Source organism: Rhinopithecus bieti, unplaced genomic scaffold (assembly GCF_001698545.2).
Source record: "Rhinopithecus bieti isolate Rb0 unplaced genomic scaffold, ASM169854v2 scaffold_5260, whole genome shotgun sequence".
NCBI lineage: Eukaryota > Metazoa > Chordata > Mammalia > Primates > Cercopithecidae > Rhinopithecus > Rhinopithecus bieti.
The window spans coordinates 168410-187887 of NW_016805896.1; the positions used below are offsets into that span (position 1 = coordinate 168410).

The 19478-nt window shown below is 40.8% G+C and overlaps 1 protein-coding gene across 2 annotated transcripts in view; it reads right to left on the reverse strand.

The window, feature by feature from the left end:
- Nucleotides 1-11038: 11038 nt before the first annotated feature.
- Nucleotides 11039-19478, reverse strand: part of APELA (apelin receptor early endogenous ligand) — a 22393-nt gene continuing 13953 nt past the window's right edge. The window contains exon 3 of one of the 2 annotated variants that reach the window (XM_017873941.1): nucleotides 11039-13164. The gene's annotated coding sequence lies outside the window, so the exon portion shown is untranslated. Of the gene's footprint in view, nucleotides 13171-19478 lie in introns of both variants that reach the window. The other variant, XM_017873940.1, reaches the window with a different exon arrangement.

The window sequence follows — 19478 nt, forward strand, 5'->3', positions numbered from 1 at the left end:
CAAAGCTTGCAGTGAGCCGAGATCATGCCACTGCACTCTAGCCTAGGCGACAGAGAGAGACCCCGTCTCAAAAAAAAAAAAAAAAAAAAAAATTAAGATACTTAAAGGATTATAAATCATTCTACTATAAAGACACATACATATGTTTATTGCAGCACTATTTACAATAGCAAAGACTTGGAACCAACCCAAATACCAGTCAATGACAGACTAGATAAAGAAAATGTGGCACATATACACCATGGAATATTATGCAGCCATAAAAAAGAATGAGATCATGTCCTTTGCAGGGACATGGATGAAGCTGGAAGCCATCACTCTCAGCAAACTAACACAGGAACAGAAAACCAAACGCTGTGTGTGTTCTCACTCATATGTGGGAGTTGAACAGTGAGAACACATGGACAAAGGGAGGGTAACAACACACATCAGGGTCTGTTGGGGGGTAGGGGGTTTGGGGAGGAATAGCATTAGGTCAAATACCTAATGCATGCTGGTCTTAAAACCCAGATGACGGGTTGATAGGTGCAGCAAACCACCATGGCACATGTATAGCTATGTAACAAACCTGTACATTGTACTCATGTATCCTGGAACATAAAGTAAAACTAAAAACAAAAAACCAAAAAAAACAAAAACATTACTCAAGAGGCCAGGCATGGTGGCTCATACCTATAATCCCAGCACTTTGGGAGGCCAAATCACTTGAGGTCAGAAGTTCCAGACCAGCCTGACCAACATGGTGAAATCCTATCTCTACTAAAAATACAAAAATTAGCCAGGCCTGGTGGTCAGTGCCTGTAATCCCAGCTACTCAGGAGACTGAAGCAGGAGAATCACTTGAACCCAGGAGGCAGAGGTTACAATGAGCTGCTATGGTGCCACTTCACTCTAGCCTGGGTGACAGAGAGACTCTGTCTCAAAAAAAAAAAAAATTACTTAAGATAGAAAGAAACCCTATCAGCTGGGCGTGGTGGCTCATGCCTGTAACCCTAGCACTTTGGGAGGCCAAGGCAGGCAGATCACCTGAGATCAGGAGTTCGAGACCAGCATGGCCAACATGATGAAACCCCGTTTCTACTAAAAATACAAAAATTAGCTGGGCGCGGTGGCGGGCGCCTGTACTCCCAGCTACTGGGGAGCCTGAGGCAGGAGAATCACTTGAATCGGGAGGCAGAGGTTGCAGTGAACCTAGATGGTGCTACTGCTTTTGTTTTTTGTTTTTGTTGTTGTGGTGGTTGTTTTGTTTTTGAGACAGAGTCTCGCCCTGTTGCTAGGTTGGAGTGCAATGATGTGATCTCCTGCCTCACAGCCTCCCGAGCAACTGGGATTACAGGCACATGCCACCATGCCCAGTTTTTTTTTTTTTTTTTTTTCAGTAGAGACTGGGTTTTACCGTGTTGGCCAGGCTGGTCTTGAACTCCTGACCTTGTGATCCACCCGCCTTGGCCTCCCAAAGTGCTGGGATTACAGGCGTGAGCCACTGTGCCCGGCCAAAATGGCACCATCTGCACTCCAGCCTGGGCGACAGAGCAAGACTTTGTCTCAAAAAAAAAAAAAAAGATAAGAACCCCATCAGTATGGCACTGAAACCTCCTGCAAGGCTGACCACACCTCATAGGGTACAGTGTAATTTAACAGGATGGGGCCCACCTGCTAGATGCTAATTAACCTGAAGCAATGTGATTCATTTAATTATTCTTCTGGACCAATTGCTCTTAAGAATTATGTTCTTCCCTACAAAAAGAGGTCAGAAGCAATCTGGCTTTCACCCGTACTCCTCCACTGAGACTGTTCCAAGTTTATCAATTATCTAGTTTTTCAGCCAAGGAATATTTTTCGTGCCTGTTACATTCTAAGATGCTTTGTAGCCTTGCTCTGTGTCTGTTCAATCTGGATTTAGCAGATTACTCTCCCTCTTCCTGTCCATATATATATGTAAAGTTCTGCAAGGACACATGACAGACTTTTTACAGGTAGTCTGAAATATGTACATTTGTGTATATGTGTATGCATACACATATGTGTGTCTGTGTACTTGTGCAGGTTAGAGGAAGAAAATAAAGAGTGGTGGTGAAGGCTTAACTTTAAACCAGGCTTCCAGGAGTTCAAATCCATGCTCTGTCGTCTTCTACCTTGTGTGACCTTAGCAGGTTATCTTTTTCTGCCTTTCTCATCTAGTTAAAAAAAAGAAGGGATGGGGCAAAAATAGTTCAACTTACTTCTTAGATTTGTTAAGTACTAAATGAGTTTTCATGAGTGAAAGCACTTTGAACAGTGACTGGTGTGGTAAACGTAGTGTAAAATACACATAAAACATATTTTGTTAACATAAATACATACCAATTATCTATAAATTCTAAAAATTTTTTTGTTTCTCTCAGAGAGTGGAAGTAAGATTACAGAGGGAGGATATTTGTGTACCATTTTGCTCTGTATCATTTGGAATATTTTTTAAAGTATCAAAATGTATTTTCTATTTGAAAGTAATTTTTGAAAGAAAAAATGTCAAGCTTTTTTGATGCAATTATTTTAGAATAGATTGAAATATTCTGCTTAAATATGGTGCTAAACAAAAGGAAAAGGAAGAGCTATGTGTGTGTGTGTGTGTGTGTGTGTGTGTGTGTGTGTTTAATTGAGATGGAGTCTCACCCTGTCGCCTAGGCTGGAGTGCAATGGTGTGATCTTGGCTCACTGCAACTTCTGCCTCCTGGGTTCAGGCAATTCTCCTGCCTCAGCCTCCCGAGTAGCTGGGATTACAGGTGCATGCCACCTTGCCTGGCTAATTTTTTGTATCTTTAGTAGAGATGAGGTTTTACCATGTTGGCCAGGCTGATCTCAAACTCCTGACCTCATGATCTGCCCGCCTCGGCTCCCAAAGTGCTGGGATTACAGGTGTGAGATACCGTGCCTGGCCAGAAGAGCTGTTTTATGTAGATACTTGTTCTTTTTAAAAAGCGGTTAAAGCTGCCGGGTGAGATGGCTCATGCCTGTAATCTCAGCATTTGGGAGGCTGAGGCGGTAGGATCAATTGAGCTGAGGATTTTGAGATCAGTCTGGGCAATATCTCGAAACCTCATTTCACAAATATATATATATATATAAACAAAAGTTTTAAAAAAGAAAAAAGTGTTAAAACAAACAATAATGTTTACGTTTCCTTAAAAGGGAGGGAAGGAAAGTTGAAAGGGATCGAATCCAAACTTTGTTGAATTAAGTGTGAGTCATAGACAGAGAAGTACATAGGTCTCTGGCTAAACTATAATGATCACTATGCTGATGTGCCTCGTAGAAAAGTTATAAGTCTGTGTCCCAGAAAATAGCCTCCAAGTTTTTACTTGCAGGTCACAAGACTGTATTTTGTTCCATTACAAAATATGTGGCTTTAATAAACAATTTAAAACTCCCTCTTATATCTTAGAGCTTAAGCCCACAACTTGGCAGCCACTTGGATTGGTATTCCAATTCTACCATTATACTAACATGTGTGATTTTAGGTTACTTCTTTTTTTTTTTTAAGAGACAGGGTCTCATTCTCTTGCCCAGGCTGGAGTGCAGTTGCACAATCATAGCTCACTGCAACCTGAATAACTACACTCAGACCATCCTCCTGCCTGAGCCTCCCAGACAGCTAAGACTATAGGCACGGGCCACCATGCCTGGCTAATTTTTTTGTTTTGGGATCGGGGGCATCTCACTATGTTGCCTAGCCTGGTTTTGAACTCATGGCCTCAAGTAGTCCTCTCACCTTGGCCTCCTATATTTCTGGGAATACAGGCATAAGCCACTGTGCCTGGCCACTTTTGTTTTCTAAGTTTCTATTTTCTCATCTAAAATAAGCAAAATAATTCTTAATCTCACAGTTACTGTGAAACAGCTTTGCAGGGACTGAAGCCCTTCCTTCCTCCTTCCTTCTTTTTTTTTTTCCTTCCTTTCTAACAAGTGCAATTACTTTTTTAATTAAACAAAATATCTTAAAATTTTCCTAAGAGGCTTAGACACTATAAAACCTAACTCCAAAATTGTAATATGGAGAATAAAATCTATCTTCTACAACCCCATCATCTGGAAGAGCTTCTTAACAGAAAACATCATTTTACTTTTCCTTTTCTTTGGGGGAGAGAGTCTCACTCTGTCGCCGAAGGCTGCAGTATAGTGGAGTGATCTTACCACACTATAACTTTGACCTCCCAGGCTCAAGTGATTCTCCCACCTCTGCCTCCCAAGTAGCTGGGACCACAGGAATGTGCCACCATGCCTGGCAATTTTTTTTTTTTCTTTTTTCTTTTTTTTTTTGTAGAGACAGGCTTTTGCCATGTTGCCCAGGCTGGTCTCGAACTCCGGTGTTCAAGTGATCACCTTCCTTGGCCTCTCACATTGCTGGAATTACAGGCATGCACCATAGTGCCCAGCCTTAACACAAAACATCCTGATTTTCTGTGAAATTGCAAGTTGATCTTCAGAGGTAGCTACAGCAGGGAAAATAAAAAAGAAAAACGTTTTTGGCTGGGCACAGTGGCTCATGCCTGTAATCTCAGCACTTTGGGAGGCCGAGGCAGGTGGATCACCTGAGGTCAGGAGTTTGAGATTCTGGCCAGTGAAACCTGGTGGTGTGTGCCTGTAATCCCAGCTACTCGGGAGGCTGAGGCAGGAGAATGGCTCAAACCCGGGGGCAGAGGTTGCAGTGTGCCACTGCACTCCAGCCTGGGTGACAGAGACTCCATCTCAAGAAAAGAAAAAAAGTTTTATTAAAGTTTTAAAAAGTGACAAGTTTAGAACTTTTTTCATTTTTCAAAGCTAATATTGTTAAAAGATTTTACGAAATGCTAAAGAATTAGAAATATTTTTGCTTTTGATTTACTTGTAGTATTTGAACTCTTCATAACATTTATTATTTAGTTTATACAAGTCATATTTAGGTATGCATAACTGTTTGAGTTATGAAACACAAATGCTTTAGCCACCAAGTGGTAGGTCAGTAAATTAAAAAAACAAAAAACAAACAATACAAAATCTTTGTTTACACCACATTGGGGGAGAAGAGAATAGTGCTGAAATAGACATACTAGCATAGCCTCCCAGGAAATGTTACATTAAAAACAGGAAAACTGAGAAATGGAGCTGGATTTGAACCTGGGCAATGGACTCAAATCCCATACTTCTAACACTAAGTTATGTCACTTCCCTTCTGGACATGAAAATAGTCGTGAACCACTCTACAAATAAGAAACATATTGGCTGGGCACGGTGGCACATGCCTGTAATCCCAGCACTTTGGGAGGCCGAGGCGGGCAGATCACCTGAGGTCAGGAGTTCAAGACCAGCCTGGCTAACATGGTGAAACCCCATTTCTACAAAAAATACAAAAAATTAGCCAGGCATGGTGGCATGTGCCTGTAATCCCAGCTACTTGGGAGGCTGAGGCAGGAGGATTGCTTGAACCCGGGAAGCAGAAGTTGCAGTGAGCCGAGATTGCATCATTGCACTCCAGCTAGGGCAAGAAGAGCGAAATTCTTAAAAAAAGAAAGAAAGAAAGAAAGAAACACATTAACAATTAGCAGTCATTGATAAGTACTATTTATTAATCAATAGTAAGACAAAAAAGTAGCAGGCAGAGTCCCTAACTCCACTCTGTGAGGCTGGAAAAGGGTCCCTGTGGTGAGGTTGGGAAGAGGATGCAAGCGGGTGGAAAGGACATAGGAAGAGGTCTGTCTGGGGCAGAGAAGCAGGGGCAGTCAGCTATTCACTCTCCTACCACTTGACACTCCCATTTCTTGTCATGGTCCTTAAGAGGGGAGCACCTGGACCCCACGAGACCACAGTTGCAGGGGAGGTGGGTACCTCGGGCTAGGCCAGTGAGTGGCCTTGCTCCCCAAAAATCCCTCCTGACCCTGTTCCCACTGCAGGAGGTATCATTGCACTAAATAACACCGTGGCCTGCTGTCACCTCCTGCGGCCAACTGATCAAGTGGACAGCACTGCAGGGTGTACGGAGACCCTCTCTGGGGGGAAGGACTCACACTGGGTCTAAGTGATCTCTGACAGCAGAGACAGACACCATCCATTGCTGAGCCAAGGCATTAACGCTCCCTAATGCCCTAGGGGTTCCATGCTGTCCGACCCTGGTCATGGATGGCAACGCTGAAAAATGGAGGCTCTGTGTCTTGTCCAAGATTTGAGCTGAGGTTTGAACCCAGGTGGACATCCTGAGCTGGGGCATCAGTTGTGGCATCCCTAACAAGCCAGGCCATCCACTCGCCGGTCTCTGCCGATGAAGCCTGGACAGAGCCTGGATTCACGACGATGCACACAGGACATCACCATTTGGATGAGGCCCCTCCTGTTCCCAAATCTCTCCACTCCATCTCCACCTGCCTCATCTGGGGGATGAGGGGCACCTGCTGGCCTGCCTCTAGGAACTTCTTGGTCCCCACTATCCACACCCTCCCCTTGCTCTCCTTCCTTAGAAGCACAGGATCTAAAGCTGCCAACTCTGTACCTAAAGACGCTGCGATTAAGAAGGAAATGCTCAGCCTGGCCAAGATGTCTTTCCACCAGTTACCTGTCCACTGCCTCAAGACTCCAGGCATGGAGCAGAGAGAGAGGCTTAGCAGGGGCTGGGATTGTTCATGGCCCTGGGAGCCAGGAGGAAGCCAGGGCTGCCCTGGGGTCAGGGGTAGGGGCTGCACTGAGGTACAGTGAGAGAAGTCACACGAGGGGCAGGGACTTTAGAAGACTCTTGAGGAGCCAAAGCTACATGGCAGAAGTAATAATAACTATAGTTATACCTTAGAAAACACCTGTTGGATGCTAACACTTGGTGAGGCTTTACACACTTTTTTTGTTTTTGAGACAGAGTTTCACTCTTGTTGCCCAGGCTGGAGTGCAATGGCGTGATCTTGGCTCACTGCAATCTCTGCCTCCTGGGTTCAAGCGATTCTCCTGCCTCAACCTCCCAAGTAGCTGGGATTACAGGCATGTGCAACCATGCCTGGCTAATTTTGTACTTTTAGTAGAGATGGGATTTCACTATATTTTGGCCAGGCTGTTCTCAAATTCCTGACATCATGTGATCCACCCACCTCGGCTTCCCAGAGTGCTGGGATTATAGGAGTGAGCCACCACACCTGACCTCTACACAGTTTGCAAACTGTTCATATCACAGTTTAAAGAGGAGGAAACTTGGCCTTGATGAGGTTAGCAGCCCAAAGCCACAGAGTCAGCAGCAGAGCCTAGAACTGCTCATTTGGCCACCAGCACCATGTAGGGCGCAGGCAGCAGCAGCAGTGTCAGATTCTGCACACTCTCAATAACCCTCAAGGACTGCAGAGCTCTTAGGTGACCACAGCAACACGCTGGCTTGTCTCTAAGTGTGTCTGCTCAGACACGTGCCCATCAACAACCAAGTGTAGGCTGTCTGGCCCCACTTGGTGTGACTGTAATTTGAGGCGTCACCAAAATCACAATCTAACACCAAAGAAGGACAACCTTGGTGGAAGGAGCAGCCAACCAAGGAAATCAAGTCTACAGGCCTTTCCAGAGCAAGAATGCAGCTAGTAAGGAAGGCAGACGGGTACCCGAGACTCCTGGGGCAAGGGGACTGCTCGTTTTCTTTTCCTGGGGAGTGCCATCCCCAGCCTCGACCAGGCCTCCTCTTTTATCCCAGGAAGTTCACTCACCCTAAGTTCCACTCCCTAAGCCCAACAGCAGCTTCTAGGGCTCCTTACTGGCCATAAAGCCTCTCTGAACTGGATTCAACAAGGTTTATATCCACTCCTGGGGTGCGGAAAGAGGAACATTTTTCCAATAGAGTAGCCAGAGGTCAAAATTTCCAATCTTCCCAAAATGTCCACCCATATAGCCCTGCCCTGCAAGCCCCTTCACAACGCAGCCCATGGCTTTCTGAGGTGCCCTGTGGCCAAGATGCATATTATTCATTCACCCACCCCGGGATGTGGAGTCGTCTACATTTGCTATGAGCCCTAAGATCTCCAAAAGAAAGCTATGTTTGTGCCCAGGGCCCACTGGACTGCATCAACATGGGGACCTTGCCTTTGCCACTCTCAAGATGGCACCACCGCTTCTCATGTCCCCCCATGAGCTTAGTCACTCCTATATCAGCATGTCCCATAATATTCTTTTACTTTCACCTATTGAAGACTTTTTTTTTTTTGAGACAAGGTGTTGCTCTGTCTCCCAGGCTGGAGTGCAGTGGCACAATTATGGCTCACTGAAGCCTCAAACTCCCAGTAGCTTGGGACCATGGGTGCATGTCACCACACCTGGCTATTTTTTTCTATTTTTCTATAGAGATAAGGTCTTGCTATGTTGCCCAAACTGGTCTCGAACTCCTGGACTCAGGCGATCCTCCTGCCTCGGCCTCCCAAAGTGCTGGATTACAGGCACGAGCCACTGTGCCCAGCTTGAAGACTAGTATAAAGTCACTTACATGGCAAGTGCCACAAAACCAAGCTGATATGAGGTGTTAAGGGGATACTTAAAAAAATAGGGAGTGTTGTAGTAATCCTAAAAGTGTTCAGCATCAGGAGATGGTGTGGATAGTCCTTGTGAGTTCCTGGTGCACAATCAGATAGCCCACTTCCAGATGGGGTTAATAATACTTTTCTGCAGAGCGGTTGGCAGGGGCCAGAGCCTCAAATCATCAACCTCACTTGAACTGTCTCACTCCTTGGAATCCAATAATACGATTTATAGTGAAATGAGAGCTTAGATGAAAAAGAAGCCAGGGCTAGAATCTGGTGTTCTTTCCATGAATACTTTAGTAAGTGGAAGCCAAGAATGAAAAATGGGCTACAGACATGCAGTTTGGGGAGTGAGGTCATTTTGGGAAGCGAGAGTGAAGGGAGGAAGCAGAGGGCTGAAACTCAGGCCCCAATATGCCTAGAGAAGCCTCTTGTTATTGATGAGATTCAAATGAGTGATTTTTCCTTTTGCCAAAAGCTCTAACATGGTTTAACTAATTTTCTCCCTCCTTCCTTCCTTCCTTCCTTCCTTCCTTCCTTCCTTCCTTCCTTCCTTCCTTCCCTCTCTCTCTCTCTTCTTTCTTTCCTTTCTGGTGTGTGTGTGTGTTTTTTTTTTTGTTTTTGAGACAAGAGTCTTGCTCTGTTGCCCAGGCCAGAGTGCAGTAGTGCAATCTCAGCTCACTGCAACCTCATTTTCATGGGTTCAAGAGATTCTCCTGCCTCAGCCTCCTGACTAGCTGGGACTGCAGGCACGCATCACCACACTTGGCTAATTTTTGTGTTTTCAGTAGAAACGGGGTTTCACCATGTTGGCCAGACTCGTCTCAAAAGCCTGATCTCAAGTGATCTATCCGCCTCGGCCTCCCAAAGTGCTGGGATTATAGGTGTGAGCCAATGCGCCTGGCCCTCTCTCTTCCTTTCAACAGGGTCTTCCTGTTGCCCAGGCTAGAATGCAGTGGTGATCATAGCTGACTGTAACCTTCAACTCCTAAGCTCAAGTGATTCTCCCACTTCAGCCTCCCCAGTAGCTTAGACTATAGGCATTCACCACCATGCCTGGCTAATTATTCTGTTTTAGAGATGAAGACTTGCTATGTTGCAGAGGCTGGTCTCTAACTCTTTGCTTCAAGCAATCTTTCTGTCTTAGATTCCCAAAGTGCTGGGATTACACTTTGGGTGGGTGAGCCGCCACACTCATTCCTAATATCCTGTGTTTATCTAAAATTTTGATGTTTTGTTCATCATGTATTTTTCGTGGATGCTAATTTTTTTTTTTTTTTCAAAAATGGAGTTCAAATGTTAACTTGATTGCGGAGATTTTCAGCATACTCTTCAGTTTTGTGCTCACTCATTTTAGACCTGTCCCTGAACAGAGGGTAAAATGATTCAGGATGGGACTAAAGACTTCACTGACCACTAATTTCAGTTTTCTTTTCCTTCTGATCAAATGTACAACAAACAATGATTTTGTTCCTCAAAAGAAGCTGTAAGAAGGGCAAAACCTGAAAGAAGGGATCAGCCTTTACATTTTCTTTGGTCCACTACCCTCCATCTGGTCTACTCACTGACTCACCCCTGGGATCCAAATTGGTGTGACACCATTACTACTGATCCCCTTAACCATCTTGATCAAGCTCTGTAAAAAGTCTTTTCCTTTGTGTTCTGAAAATGTTAGAAATTACAAATAACTTTTTTTTTTTTTTTTTTTTTGGAGACAGAGTTTCCCTCTTGTTGCGCAGGCTGGAGTGCAGTGGCCTGATCTCGACTCACCACAACCTCGTCCTCCCAGGTTCAAGCAATTCTCTTGCCTCAGCCTCCTGAGTAGCTAGGATTACAGGCGCCCGACACCACACCCAGCTAATTTTTGTATTTTTAGTAGAGACAGGTTTCTCCATGTTGGTCAGGCTAGTCTTGAACTCCTTACCTTAGGTGATCCACCAGCCTCAGCCTTCCAAAGTGCTGGGATTACAGGTGTGAGCCATCGTGCCTGGCCACAAAAAACTTTTAATAGAAAAATAATTAGGCCAGGTGCAGTGGTGGCGGGTGCCTATAATCCCAGCCACTTGGGAGGCTGAGGCACCAGAATCGCGTGAACTTAGGAGGTGGAGGTTGCAGTGAGCTGAAAGCATGTCACTGCACTCCTGCCGGGGCAACAGCGTGAGACTCAATCTCCAAGAAAAATACTTAAAAGAATACCAACCCATAAAAATTGTTAAGTTTAAAGAACACAGATTTGGCACCCCTCTGGTCTCATTCACCTCCCAGTGAATAAAAGATAGCTGTATGTCAAGGACCTGTTCTGGTATGTCAACAAGCGTATGTGCCACTGGTTATTGAGTTTTGGTAGACTTTGAGAGAATTTTTGCCCTTGCTCTAATAATCTTGAATTACGTAAAAGATCTGCAGTGGTAAGGGATGTATCGAGACTGTTCAGTCTTAAATGCCTCAATTAATATGAACAAACACTGGAAACACAGACAGGTATCAGGAACATTTCTACCATACTGTACTCAACACTGAACACTTCTTATACAAAGTAAGGACAGCCAGACATTCAAATCATTGAGTGTTTTATTGAACAATTAAGAAATGTATAACCATTTCATTACTTCACAACGGTAAAACCGATTTGTAACTTTTTATGTGAATATGCGAATTTGTACTTGAAAGAGCTTAGACTTGTATTGAATGAGGTATTTGTATTTCAGTACAAAATATACAAACAAGTACGTGTTTTAAACATAAATATAACTGAGACTAGCTTATGTTTCTACTCAAATGCACTTGTGGAATGTACGATTCATCTGCAAAGACACTTTTAATAAGCTTTGAAAGGAAGACAAATTCCACAGTATTGTCAGATTTTCTATTTAAAAATATATATATATTAACCCCAGTCTTTCATTTTAGCAAAATAAGGGTTAATGGTTTATGGTTTCTTCTACTTTATAATGTTTACAAAGTAAAACTTCTACTCCAGATACGAACTTTGGCCCAGCATGGTGGCACATGCCTGTAATCCCAACATTTTGGGAGGCCAAGGAGGCGGATCACTTGAGCTCACCAGCCTGAGTTTGAGACCAATCTGGGCAACATGGCGATACCCCATCTCTACAAAAAATACAAAAATTAGCCAGGTGTGGCCATGAGTGCCTGTAGTCCCAGGTACTCGGGAGGCTAAGGTGGAAGGATCGCTTGAGCCAGGGAGGTGGAGGTTGAGCCTAGATCATGACACTGCACTTTAGCCTGGGTGATAGAGCCAGATCTCATCTCAAAATAAAAAAAGAAAGAAAGAAAGAAAGAAAGAAAGAAAAAAGATATACACGTGTAAATTTCTTATCTGGAATTAATATAAAGTAAGAAAAATTCTGTGGCACTAAGCTAACAATCCTTCAATAAATACAAATTAAGAACACCTTAGCATTTGAGGAACACCTAGTTATCAACACAACTCAAATTTAGACCGGATAGTTTCTTTTTTGAGTAATCATATCCCTAAACTCCTTCTGATTTTTTATTTCCATGTCTCAGCATCTCAGGATGAACAACACCAAGACAAAGCCTAATAGGATGTTTAGCACTCATCTTTTAGATACAGATATCACCCTGAGTAGGACTTCATTGGCATAACTGTATTTTAGATGTCAACTTTAAGTAAGACTTTTTAAGAAATTATCTATACAAAATAATAAAGGACATAACAAAACTTCAAAGGAAATGGGTTCTTATAATTACATGATGAGAAAGGTTAAAAAATGAATGGTTCCAGCCTGAGTTCAAGACCAACCTGGGCAACAGGGTGAAAACTCATCTCTACAAAAAATACAAGAATTAGCTGGGTGTGGTGGCACACACCTATAATACCAGCCTATAATTGGGAGGTTAAGGCACGAGAATCACTTGAACTTGGAAGGTGGAGGTTGCAGTGAGACAAAAGTGTACCACTTCACTCCAGCCTGGGCAACAGAGTGAGACTCTGTCTCAAAACAAGAACAAAACAAAACAAAACAATGGTTTAATTTGAACATAAAATGAACTACAATTAGGATTTTATGTTTTAACTTCAAACGGACAACATTACTCATGAAATCAAAAAATCATACTTTCATAAACCTTAAAGCCTATCATAAAATTGGTAGCAATTAATAGCTTTTCTTAGTCTTTATCTATAATCAAAGAACCAATTATTTTCTCCCTTTTGTGCGAAGCCAAATGGTCAATGCAATTGATTTCAGATTGAGCAGTTTTTAGAAAATCACTCAAACATATACAAAGTTAATACTTTTGGAGAATTATAGGAATATAAAAGCAACATTGTAAATTATTGCACCTTTTACCATGAGAGAGTTGTAAGACACTAAAAGGTATTTTCTTTTGACCCATAAGAGAATAATAATGTGCAGGAAAAGATGAGATATTTTTGTTATGTAGGCAAACGATTTGGGCTTCAGATTGGAATCCTTTTGAATTTATGTTACTTTCTCTCTAAAGAGAAGCCAAGAAGAATAAAATCCTCTGAAGCTAATAAACCATCCCAGGTGCTTTCAAATGATCCTTTTTTTGTGTAGGAACTTCTAAGCAATCACACTGTTGGCATCATGAAGTTCTTTTGGGTGGCTGGGTGTCTTTCCTTCACTCCTCTTCTTCTTCTGATAGATCCAGTAAAGTTAGCTAGAGAGATCTATATCTGAGAGGCAAAGGAGAAAGAAATACATCAAAGAAATAGTATCCAGCACACCAATAAACACATGCTTAATTTTTTTTTTAAATAATGAGTTATGGAAGTTTACCAGTGTTTTTCAGGGCTGAAAGCATCTTTATATATTCTTACTTTTTAATAGAAATGCAGCACCTATGTGTCTTTAAAAGGCTGAATTTAAATTTTTATTTTATTTTATAAATTTTTTGAGACAGAGTCTCACTCTGTTGCCCAGGTTGGAGTGCAGTGGTATAGTCTCGGCTCACTGCAACTTCTGCCTCTCAAGTTCTAGTGATTCTCATGCCTCAGCCTCCTGAGTAGCTGGGATTACAGGTGTGCGCCACTGGTGTCAATGTTTCCCTAGGTAGTTTCTTTTTGGCCCCCTCCTGAAGACATGAAGGCTGCTTCTTGCTTCATTTCTGGAAGTTTCCACCTCCTTCACATTTCACTTTCACTTCACATCTCACAGTCATAGTGGGGTGCTAACTATGACTAATTTCACAATACAAATATGCAGATGCTTCTTCTGGAATCATCTCCCTCAACTCAGATTGCCTAAATTTGAACATAAAAATGAAATGGGGCCGGGCATGATGGCTCACATCTACTGGTGAGGCTGACGTGAGAGGAAGGCTTCAGCACAGAAGTTGAAAACCAGCCTGGAAAACATAGCAAGAGCTCATCTAGAAAAAATATGTGTGTGTGGCTGGGCATGGTGGCTCACGCCTATAATCCTAGCACTTTGGGAAGCCGAGGCAGGTGGATTGCTTAAGGCCAGGAGTTTGAGACCAGCCTGGCCAACATGGTGAAACCCTGTCTCTACCAAAATTACAAAATTTAGCCGGGCATGGTGGTGCATACCTATATTCCCAGCTACTCAGGAGGCTGAGGCACGAGAATTGCTTGAAGCTGGAAGAAAGAGGTTGCAGTAACCCCAGATTATGCCACTGCACTCCATCCTGGGCGAGAGAGCAAGACTTTGTCTCAAAAAAAAAAAAAAAAAAAAAAGAAAAAATATATGTATGTGTGTGTGTTTTGTAAAAAATAGATGAAAATGAGATGGATTTTTTTTGCTTATCAAACTTACAATATATACATATTTGTCACCCAGGTTGAAGCACAGTGGCACGATCTCGGCTCTCCACAACCTTCACTTCCTGGGTTCAAGTGATTCTCCTGCCTCAGCCTCCTGAGTAGCTGGGATTACAGGCGTGCGCCACAACACCTGGCTAATTTTTTTGTATTTTTAGTAGAGACGGGGTTTTGCCATGTTGGCCAGGCTAGTCTTGAACTCCTGATCTCAAGTGATCCGTCTGCCTCGGCTTCCCAAAGTCCTGAGATTATAGGTGTGAGCCACCTCTCCCAGCCGAAAAATTGTTAAATAAATTAAAATGTTATACTGCACAATATTCTTAATTTTCTTTCCTTTTTTTTTTTTTTTTTTTAGTGACCAAACAACAAACCCAAGAAAATACTCATTTAATGCAAGGGAAGCAGTAGAGGAGGAAGAGAGGAACAAAAAAAGACATGAGACATATAGAAAAGAAAAAGTAAAATTGCATAAGTAAGTTCGACCATATAAATAATAAAATTAAACATGAACTTACTAAATAATCATTCAAAAGGCAGATTGTGTCAGACTGGGTAAAAAAACAAACAAAAAACATGATCTAACCATATGTTCTTTGCAAAGGCATATTTCTGATTCAAAGCCAAAAATAGATTGAAAGTCAAAGGATGAAAAAAGAGATATCATGCAAGCAGCAAGTATAAGAGAGAACTGAAGTGAATATACTAATAATAATGTCGTATTTTTAAAAATTAAGACAAAAATTGTTGCTAGAGACAAAGAAGGACATTTATAATGCTAAAAGGGTCAATTGAGGAAGTTAGAACAATTAAGAAGATAAATATACTTAAAAACAGAGTCCTAAAATACATGAAGCAAAATCTGGCAGAATTGAAAGGAGAAATAGATGACTCAACAATGGAATCAAATTAGAAACCAATAACAAAAGAAATTTGAGAAATTCTCAAATATATGGAAATTAACAACAGACTCCTAAACAACCAGTAACTCAAAGAAGACTCACAAGGGAAATAAGAGACTATTTTCAGATGAATGACAATGAATACTTAAGGAATACAGCTAAAGCAGCACTTGGAGAGAAATTTATACCTAAAAACATCTAAACATCTATAGTAAAAGAGAAGAAAGATCCCAATTGAATACCTAACATTTCACTTAAGACCCTAAAAATGGAAGAGCAAACAAAACCTAAATCAGGCAGAAGCAAGGAAATAATGACGATTATGGCAGAAACGAATGAACTGGAGAACGGAAAAACCATAGCAAAAATCAACAAAATGAAAGTTGTTTCTTTGGAAATAGCAACAAAATTGATGAACCTTATTTAGACTGACCAAGAATAAAAGAGAAAAGACTCAAAATACTACTCTGAAATGAAAGAGGGAACATCACTATTAACCTTACAGGAACGAAAAATAACTATAAGAAAATAATATAAACAACTGTGTGACAACAAATTTGATAACTTAGATGAGATAGACAAATTCCTAGAAAGAGACAAATTCCTAGAAAGACACATATTACCAAAACTGACTCAAAAAGAAATAAAAATCTGAAATCGATGCATAACAAGAAAAAAGATCGAATTAGCAATTAAGAAACTTTCCAAAAACAACCACGTGGCTTCACTGGTGAATCCTATAAATCAGTTAAAGAATAATTAGTATCAATTTTTCCCAAACTCTTCCAAAATTCAGAAGAGGAGAAAACAGTTCCCAAGTCATTTTATGGTTACCCTGATACCAAAATCAGAAAAAGACATCATAAGAAAAGTACAGACCAATATCTCTTATGAATGTAGCTGTAAAAATCCTCAACAAAATACTAACAATCTAAATTCAGCAACATGTGAAGAACGTTATGATTTAGTGGGATTTACCTCAGAAGTACAAAGTTAATTTAACATCCAAAAATCATTTAATGTGATGCATAATATTAATAGAATAAGAGACAAAACATATAACACATGATAATATATATACATATATATGTGTGTGTGAATATATATTTGGTTTTCTGTATTTTTTTTTTCTTTTTTTTCTTTTGAGACAGGGTCACACTCCATTGCTCAGGCCAGAATGCAGTGGTTTGATCACAGCTCACTCAGCCTCAACTTCCTGGGCCTGGGATCAGGCAATTCTTTCACTTCAGCTTCCAGAGTAGTTGGGACTGTAGGGGCATACCACCACACCTTCTTGGCTAATTCTTTACATTTTTTGCAGAGATAGGGTTTTGCTGTGTTGCCCAGGCTGGCCTCAAACTCCCTGGCTCAAGCAATCTGCCCCCCTCAGCCTCCCAAAGTGTTGGGATTACAGGTGTGAGCCACCACAACTGGCCACACATGATAATTTAGATACAGAAAAAGAAGTTGACCAAAACAAACATCCTCCCTTCATAATGACAACATTCAGCAATCTTGCAACAGAAAAAAATTTCTCAATCTGATAAAGGTCATCTACAAAGACCCATAGCTAACGTAATACTTAATGGATGAAAGACTAAATCTGGGACCAAGAATAAGACAAACATGTTTGCTTGAACTACTTTGGAGGTTCTCGTCAGGGCACTTAGGCAAGAAAAGAAAAAAGACACCCAGATTAGAAAGGAAGAAGAAACTACCTCAATTTGCAGGTGATCTTGTACGTGAGCTTGTACACAGCAAATCCTAAGGAACCTACTGAAAAACCTATGAGAATGAATCAATAATTTTATTAAGATTTCAGGATGTAAGATCAATAAAAAATCAATTGTATTCCTATGCATTAGCAATGGACAATTCAGAAATGAAATTAAGAAAATTCCATTTGCAATAGCATCAAAAGAATAAATATTAGGAATAAATTTAACAAAGGAAGTACGAAACTTCTACTCTGAATACCAATACCAATACCAATACCAAGCAATTAAAATAGACCTGAACAAAGAGAAATACATTCCATTTCATGGATTGGAAGACTTAATTTTGTCAAGATGGCAATACTTGCTACATTGATCTATAAATTTAAAACTATCCCTATCCAAATACCAGATGGCTCTTTGCAGAAATTGACAAAGTAGATGTAAATCTTTGTGACCTTCGATTAATTTTTTTTTAAATACATAATACCTAAAGAACAAGTTAACAAGGGAAACATAGACTAATTTGACGTCAATAAAATTAAAAACTTTTTTGCTCCAAGGACAACACCAAAAAAAGACATCCACAGAATGGAAGAAAATATTTGCCCATCATATTTCAGATAAGGGCTTTGTATTCAGAATATATACATATATGTATATCTTATAGCTCAACAATATAAAGACAAATAATCCAACTGAAAAATGGGCAAAGGATTTGAATAACCATTTCCCTAAGGAGACACAAATATCCAATAAGCACGTGAAAAGATACTCAACATTTCGGTCATTATGGAAATGCAAATCAAAACCACAATAAGATGTCACTTCACACCCTCTAGGATAGCTATAACAACAAGTGTTGGCAAGTATGTGGAGAAATTAGAACCCACATATACTGCTGGTGGGAATGTGATATGATGCCACCCCCATGAAAAACAGCTTGGCAGTACCTCAATGAGTTACACATAGAATAACCATATGACCCAACAATTCCTCTCTTTTAATTCCCAGAGAACTGAAAACGTATGTTCCAACAAAAACTTATACACTAATGTTCACAGCAGAATGATTCATATTAGCCAAATAGTGGGAATAACCCAAATGTTCATCAATAGTTGACTGGAGAAACGAACTGTGATTTTTCCATATCATGGGATTGTATTCAGTCATAAATTGGAGTGGAGTACGGATACATGCTACTACATGGATGGGCCCTGAAAACATTAATTTAAAAAAGCTAATTACAAAGACCATATATCACAGGAATTCATTTATATGGAATATCTAGAATAGGTAAATCTATAGAGACAGAAAGTAGATTAGTGGTTATTCAGGACTGAACAGCTGGGGAGAAATGGGGAGTGCCTACTAATGGGTATGGGGTTTCTTTATGGGATGATGAAAATGTTCTAAAATTGATCATGGTGATGGTTGCACAACTTAGAAATATAGTAAAAGCCATTAAATTGTACACCTTAAATGGGTGAATTGTCTGGTGTATAAATGATATCTGAAAAAAAATTAAATATACATATCCTCATAATTCCACTTCTAGGAATATTTTGTAAGAAAATAAGTGTGCATATGTTCAAATATGTATGCATGCCTGTTCACTGCAACATTGTTCAAAATAGCATAAATAAATACTACAAAACGTCAATATTGGTCAATAAAGTCAAGATAAATAAATTAAGGCTATCCATACAGTGAAATGCAATCATCCCTCAGTATCCCTGGGAACTGGTTCTAGGACTTCCCTTGGATACCGAAATCCATGGATGCTGAAGTTCCTTATATAAAATGGTGTAGTATTTGCATATAAATTACACCCAGCCTTCCATATACTTTAAATTGTTTCCAGATTACTTATAATACCTAATACAATATAAATGGTATGGAAATAGTTGTTATACTGTATTGTTTAGGGAATAATGACAAGGAAAAAAGTTAGAACATGTTCAGTACAGATACTACCATTCTGTTTTTTTTCCCCAAATATTTTCAATCTGCCATTGGCTGATTTAATGAAAAACCCACGGATATGGAGGGCTGACTGGACTACAGTGTCATTCAAAATGACTTTCTTAATACCTAGGTGACGGGTTGATAGGTGCAGCAAATCACCATGGCACACGTTTATCTATGTAACAAACCTGTGCGTTCTACACACATATTCTGAAACTTAAAGTAAAATAAAAATAACTTACTGTTTTTTTATGTACAAATAAATACGTCTAAGTAAAAGACAAATCGGTAAATGGATTTCATATGTTTAAATAATGTGTATATATGTCATATTTATACACACATAAAAGTAAATTAGATTTAATGTCATTTAGATGCTAAGTAAAAGACGAAGCTGGCCGGGCGCGGTGGCTCAAGACTGTAATCCCAGCACTTTGGGAGGCCGAGACGGGCGGATAACGAGGTCAGGAGATGGAGACCATCCTGGCTAACATGGTAAAACCCCGTCTCTACTAAAAACTACAAAAAACTAGCCAGGCGAGGTGGTGGCGCCTGTAGTCCCAGCTACCCGGGAGGCTGAGGCAGGAGAATGGCGTGAACCCGGGAGGCGGAGCTTGCAGTG